The following is a 7,645-nucleotide window of genomic DNA, read 5'->3' as shown; positions in this document are numbered from 1 at the left end:
ATTAGACTTTTTTTGTCCATGAAGCTCCACTAGGAGTTGTCGGATGTCCACCTACTGTAATACGATCATAACAATATGAAATGCGATAACTAAACGACTAAGTTTTAAAGCTAAGTGCTTTCTGAAAATTTTTTTGAGAAACTAAGGTTGAGTTAATATTGAGAAACTAAGTTTCTCAAAATTAACTAGAGGGCACTCTGGTGCTGCGATCGTTCAGCGACCATGGGAATGATGGGTAGTACACACATTTGCCTAGTCTTCATACTTGGGGGCGACGAATCGTACTTGCGACTTCGTTTGTTGCTGTGTTTCGGTTTTGTTTTGAAAGAAAGATTGAATGCTTTTGAACTTCGTGAGCCAATTTGGAAAGTAAGTCTAAAAAAATAAAATGGTGAAGCGCAACCGCTGAACATTTTCTAACACTTGTTTCGTAAAAAAACAGCTCCAAGCCACACGAACACACACGGAGCCAAAGGCAGGCCAGAAGTACGAATATTAGACAAATGTGTGTACTACCCATCATCCCCATGCTCGCTGAAGCGCCGTGCGTTGCAGCTCCCATTGACACTAGCGCCAGAGTTCCCTCTAGTAAGTATTGTGGGAAACTCTATACTTTCGTACAGGTTCGTGAGAAGCACACCTCAATCACGTACCACTTTTAAAAAATTGGGCGCTTCTGGAACACAGTTTAAAAAGCTCATTACTAGGACGTTCTCGCCAGCGCAAAATAAAATAATGAGCGTCGGTGTCAGCACACACTACCTGTGAAATGGCTGACCTGCTTGGAGCCACGCTCCAGATATACTTAATGAACGAAACAGAATGTGTGTAAAATCAAGTCGCTTGGTTCATTCATTCTTCATACTCATATGACATGAGCATATCGCTTTCAAGCCCTCAGACAGTCTTCGAAATGTTTCCGGGCATCGTTGCATGAGCAGCCCATGCTTACTTCAGAAGTTGCTTCACAGCTTCCTTCTTCATTCTTCGTGCACCCTACATCATCCCACTGGCAAAAAAATTCCATCACACTTCCTATTTGTATCACATTGCGCGGTAATACGCTCACAGAACCACTTTTGCCTGGTCATATATTTCCTCATAAAGTTGTGGACAGCAGTGGCAATACCCGAGATATCATAGTCATCAATTGATCACGAACTTTTGTAGGCAACGCCGCGTCACATTTTTCCGCATGAAGTAGTGAAGGTTTTAATTTTTGGGACACTCACAATGCAATCATTCCTTAACGATGTCTTAAGAAGTGAGATGAGCTGCTGTTAATTGTGTAATGTTAAAAACAAATGGTCAAGCGTTCTACTGCATCATCATCCGGCTGGTTCGTTTTTACTGGCCGATGAAGGTGATGTGCTATGTAACAACACCCAAGCGACCCGATTCGCAAAGTCGTATGTTAGTAAATGCCATTTCCCATCGACCCGCCAGTTTTCCATAGAGTATGCACAGCTAAAGAGGTGCTGAGTTGTTCTCTCTAGAGCAATTATAGTGCAAGGTCAATGCGACTTTTGAATACGGGCCAAAAATGAACCAAATGGACGTCTCATGGCACGTGGCAGTTCAGCCAGAGGTTTTGGTATTTGGTACGTATCGGCCATGATAAGCTCAACTGAGTCTTAGCGATGTAAGTGGTGGCATACGTAAGCAGTTGGGTGTTAGCGAATTTGCATTAGGTTACTTTGAGGTTATAGTCAAGGTGGTCTGCTGAAGGAGGAAGAACATGAGCTTCCTCGCTTCCTGAGATACTGTTTCGGCCTAATTTCTGCTTTAAAACTATGCATGTTTCTTGAAGAGGGATTACGTAGATCGTCCTGAACAACTTAACATGACGAAGGAAAGCGTTGACAGTGGCAAAAGAAGCGCAGAGAGGGCCGCAAATTTTGATTAGAGCGAGCGAAGTTTGACATGCTTTGTAAAATTCTTCCTTTGCTTTGAATAAAAATTTCATTCTTGACACTAAATCAGCGAGCTTTTTTCCGTGTAATCTACTTGGAACAGTGTTAAAGCAGTGGCTCATTTCGGAAAAGGAGTTCTGTGAAATATTGACCTGATTATTTTAAAGAGGCTAGGACAATCAGAAGGCACAAAAGCATCACACATGTACCTCAATGAGCATGACAGTGCGTGTCAAATTTCACAGCAACAGCGTACCACAGACAGGACATATAGGGGTGCCCCTCATGGCGTCTTAACATTGTAACGCCATTGGCATTTAGTACGGCACATCAAGCGCAACGTCGTTAGTACAAAACAAGCTTAGGGGAAATGTTTTGTCACAACGCGACTACAAGAACGTATATCCCGCATCAGTAAAATATTGGCGTTATATGAAAGTTGTCGGTGGTTAATACTAAACTGTATTCATCAGAAACCACATACGAGGAGCTCCCGACAGCTCTGTCACCGTCAATACGCGTGCAAACGCGCCAGTCGCTACCGTGCTGCGTTTTCGGCGACCTGCAGAGAACAGGAACGATATGCAGGTTAACACAGGGGTGCTCCAGCTTAACTGGAAGCCACTTATCGATTTTATCTGCTGCGTTAGAGTTAAACGTTATCTTAGACATTAATAGAAGGGAGGCCATACACGTCTTTCATATTTTCCTGCTTCATGGGTCATGGCGTTTGTAAATTAGAGGAAGAGTTTTTTTTTCAACATTGCTCTTCACGCAAGGTAAATCCCGTGGAGCCCAGCGCTCCCTGGCAGGAGAGTGGTGCCTGCAACGTCCTGATAAAAATCATGAGGGCCTACACAATGAGAGCCCACCTAGAATTACTGATCAGTTTGGTAGGATTTCAACGGCACAGACGACGACTGTGCGGCTTGCGACGCTAAAACGGAGAAAAAAAAAGTGGCACGTTCGGATGTCTGCCAAGTTACTGTCCACCGCTAGAAGGGGGAGAGGAGGGGCGGCTCATACTGGAGCGTTTGGTTGCCGCTTCCTGGGGTGAAAGAGTAAACATAGGTCGCGAATATGCGGAAGAATGGACCCGTTTCATACTTTTCAAGCGCGCTTCTCAGCGCTCTATATTTGCCCACGTAATGGCGGCACCCGTTATGCTTCAAGCGGACACGCGTGCTCGGGCTTGTTTATACTATGCGTGTTTATATTAAGAAAGCCGACTCTACATTTCCCCACTTGCCCCGCCGTGGTGGTCTAGTGGCTAAGGTACTCGGCTGCTAATCCACAGGTCGAATCCCGGCTCGGCGGCTGCATTTCCGATAGAGGCGGAAATATTCTAGGCCGGTGTGCTCAGCTTTAGGTGCACGTTAAAGAACCCCAGGTGGTCGAAATTTCCGGAGCCTCCACTACGGCGTCTCTCATATTCCCATGGTGGTTGTTGGACATTAAACCCCACATATCTATCTATCTATCTATCTATCTATCTATCTATCTATCTATCTATCTATCTATCTATCTATCTATCTATCTATCTATCTATCTATCTATCTATCTATCTATCTATCTATCTATCTATCTATCTATCTATCTATCTATCTATCTACATTTTCCACGTCATAGTGTAGCTGATGCGCGCTTGAACAAGCTTTTTCAACTAAGTGATTATCCGCCTTTACTTGTTCATACTGCATAGCAGGAAAGCTATGTTTGCTATTAGAAAAAGGTCCATTAGGGTATTCATATGAAAGTTTCGCCCACAAGTGAGCGTCACAAAGTTATGGGACGCATGCTCCCGCATACACGTACATGGAACGTTAAACTCTGGAAACAAGGCTGTGAATAATCGATAGCTAGCGGCCTAGAATTCCGAGATCATAGAATGTACTTAATGAGCCACGATAAAAAATGACTCAATGAGTGATCCAGACTGCTGAAGCTTTATAATAATGTTAACACGAGCAGTTCAACAACGAAAGTACTCAAATATTGTAAGCCGCGTAATTCATCAGCTAGATTAAGGAACGTGCTATGTTTAGAAGAATAGTAGACAATGAGGGGACACTGACAACATTCGGACACTGCTCTTTGCCGCATGGTATTACGAGCTTCCATAGCCAATCGTCTATAAGTGCCTTTTCAGGAAATCTTTCACAAGAATCTTTTTGTTGAACCTTGAGCCTATGGTCTTCCTGTACGAGTGAATGGGTACAAATCTGATAACTACGAATTTACTTCGAGTTACATCATCATTCAGTTTTGGAGAAATTAGAATGTAAACTTTGGAACCACAGCTTGTACTTTGGCAAATTTCAAGCTCGCAGGATTTTATGGCGTTTTCTCGAAGCTATACATAGGCACACCGCTACACCTTGATGTGCACGTGTGTGAAAGTGTCAATAAGACAAATTATATCGAATAAAAAGAACTTGACTTCACAAACCACCTGCACTTTGGAGATCACAGAGGAAAATAGTGTATGTTATAGACCGAGAAACTTTTGTCTTGCATTTTAGTTTTTACTGACAAGCAGCTGGTGGTCAAAAATGAATTTCTGTGGATAACTTGTGACTGGTAAAGCTGGTGTCCTAACAATTTTTAGTCAATGCATGAGCATAAAATGGTGACATGTTAGCAGTACTGAACTGCCCCAGCAGTTACCCTTTCTTCGCAACCTCATAAATGTCATAAGCCTTTCGATGGTTCGGGTGAAGCGCCTTACTTCCTTGCCTGCAATCAGTCTTGTGCAACAAACTTCCATCCTGGGTATGATTCTGTTGAAAGCAACGCGGACATGTGCAACGTATAAAAGGCAGAAAAAAGATGAGGAAAAGACCTGCTGTTCTAGAAAACTAAATCGCAATGCAACTTTTTTTTTTGGGGGGGGGGGGGGGGAGGGGAGGTGAAGCTCCTTTTAGCGGCACCCGTTCGTCCCTCGCGGCCGTAGTATTACTGTGTAACAAGTATAACATTTTGACATTCAAGGTGGTGCCGGTGAGAGATTTCTTCTGTGCGTTGTTGAACAATAAAATATAATGCACAATGTACATGCCAATGGCTGCTAAGGGGGAATGAGAGACAGGAAAGTTTGGCTTTTAGTTAACGCGCACGCTGCGATTTTTTTATTGTTCAACAACGCACAGAAGACACGAAAGGGTTGCTACGCTATACTCGCTGGGCGTAACTTCGTAGGTTTTAAAAAGGTTTAGCGAGCGTTGGGCCGCACTGCCATGAATACAGTGAACTAGTATATACCATGAACTCGGGGTGGTTGAAGGTGGGAATTAGACGCGAAGCGCAAGCCATAAGAAAGTGTGCGTGTGCCTCCTGTCGTTCAGTCCTTGGAATGTCCGCTGGATGGCGGTGCTTCTATTATTTTTATTTATTTATTTAGAAAATACTTCAGGCTAAGAATAGCCCAGGCAGGAGTGGGGGTGGTAATGTATGACGATATGGCCAAAAAAAAAGCAACAATGCAGGAGGAATATATATGAGGAATATATGATGAAAGGATGCGAGATTGTGGTACTTGGAGTGTTGAATAGGTGGACGAACGGACCCACAGACAGATGCATAGACGGACGCACGGATGCCTGCACGGACGGATGGATGCATGGACGGACGCAGGAGCGGATGCATAGACGAAAGCAGGGACGGACGCACAGATGAACGTGCGGGCGCATGAACAGACGCACGGGCGGCCACACAGACGCGCGCATGGATGGACGGAAGCAACAACGAATGGACAGACGGATGCTTCGCCCCACTATCCATCCTTCACTCCGTAGATATGCTGCCATTTTTTTCGTCACCACGACGTGCTTGTCATTCCAATAGACATCTCAACGACAAAACACAAATTTGGTCCACACTCTCCTTGAAACAAATCGTTATAGGCTTAGTTTGTGTCTACCGCTAAGTAAATTCGATTGTTTTTTTTTTTGTAAGGCGTTATCAGAAACTCGTACTGCACCATCAATATCTCTTCTCAGCTATAGCATGTTCACGGCTGCGTTGAAACGGCAAATGTTGTCATGTATGCAAATATAAGCAGCACTTCCAATTATCAGTGCTGCTCTCGGAAACGCGCAGCAACTTTTGCGTGACTTTTCTCTAAAAATACCGTAATTGAACCGAAATCTTTGGTTTCGCCAGCCGGGGCTTTCTCTTGTGCTGTGGCTTTTTGCCCATCACGCTGCGTCACAGAATTCAACTGTCTTTGATCTCTACCGGACCTTTATTTAGTATAAACAATTTTCATACGACACATGTGCATCGTATCTGATTATCTCGTATGAACCCACATGAATCATGTGTGTTCTTGCATCCTCATACGAAATGCTTTAATGTGGGTCGTAGTTGCATGTGAAAATTTTCCGCAGGGAATTTTTAGGGTATTTGGAGATTAATGCATACTAAACTTGCTTTCTCCGACTTCATATCACTACACTAGCAGCAATAGTAGTATGTGTTTGTTTGGGTTATCATAGTCCTAATTCACCTACCCACATTGCCATTTTAAGTATTCATTTGTAAATCTACCCCCCCCCCCCCACACACACACACATTTCTTTTTGCACGGCGAAAATTGTTTCTCTCGGGTTTGTTTTCTGGTATTGCCGGCATTGAAATGGTGCCGTAGATGCAACTCAGGCTGCCAGGAACTTCGGTTAGCTAAGGCAGCCGCGTCGCCAAATTCAGTCAGCTTAGTGCCAAATGCTTAGAACTTCAACTCAAGGGATAAAAGTTTCGCGATCGGCAAATGCACTTCGGCAATTGTCGTGCGAATTTTATGAGAGTGGTAATCAACGCTAGTCTGCAGGCGTGTTGTTCCTTCATTTTGAATACGCGAAATAACTTTATTTGCTAGTTTTTTTTTTCACATAACAATTGGATCTTCTGATGCTGAGAGGTTACAGCGTCTCGTTTTCGTTTATGACCGCCATCGAGCGCCCGCCGTATTGAAAATATTGCTTGATGTGAGTCATCCAGTTGCTGTTGAACAATAGAGATGAAGCCCTAAATTTGAGCTCTTAATCAACAGCTTATCGTTGCTTTCTTTTTAAGCTCATTGTATATTCTAATGAACTCAGCTTACACGGCATCTGCCGCAAGAGACAGGACACTACAAGAAGACATGTTAATTGAAAGATCCTGGTTGATAGCATAGACTGAACGTCAACGTGTCAGTTACCGCTGCTCAAACACGTCTAACGGCTGGCAAGCGCCATCAACGCTCAAAGTGATACCCTTCGCCGGACCTCACCGTTGGTGCTGGTTGCGCGACCGCGACCTTCAGTGCCGGAAACGCCGGTGCGGTGCTCCCTCCTGCCGGTCCTGCTCCGGGCGATTCGAGCGGTGGTGGCAGCGGCGCCTTGCTCTGGGCACTGCTCTCCCAGGGGCCCAGCTCTCGGGAATATAGAGCCGCGGAGACGCTCTGTTGCGAATCTACGGCGCAGGTTTCTCGTCGCACGGCCACCACCGCCGCGGAGTGGAAGAACAGGTCGGCAACCCCCCCCCCCCCCCCCCTTCCAGCCATCGTGGCCCCTTCTACCCCACCCCACCCTTCAAACTTCCGTACCCCCCACCCCCGGCCTTGCCATCGCCACTTTTTTCGGCGGTGGGGGGCAAAAGACGGGGGTTATTGGCCCACCCCCCTCCAGCCACCTCTTCGCCCCGGCGCCGGCTACATAGCCGACGGCGGAGATGCTTTCTCCTCCTCGCCT

The 7,645-nt window shown here is 45.3% G+C and overlaps 1 protein-coding gene across 1 annotated transcript in view; it reads right to left on the bottom strand.

The window, feature by feature from the left end:
• Positions 1 to 7,397, bottom strand: part of LOC119183949 (uncharacterized) — a 26,960-nt gene extending 19,563 nt beyond the window's left edge. The window contains exon 1 of the mRNA XM_075890466.1: positions 7,186 to 7,397. The gene's annotated coding sequence lies outside the window, so the exon portion shown is untranslated. The remainder of the gene's footprint in view (positions 1 to 7,185) is intronic.
• Positions 7,398 to 7,645: the final 248 nt, after the last annotated feature.

The sequence above is a fragment of the Rhipicephalus microplus genome, chromosome 3 (genome assembly GCF_043290135.1).
Source record: "Rhipicephalus microplus isolate Deutch F79 chromosome 3, USDA_Rmic, whole genome shotgun sequence".
Classification (NCBI taxonomy): domain Eukaryota; kingdom Metazoa; phylum Arthropoda; class Arachnida; order Ixodida; family Ixodidae; genus Rhipicephalus; species Rhipicephalus microplus.
This window is presented reverse-complemented; position numbering and strand designations above follow the sequence as displayed.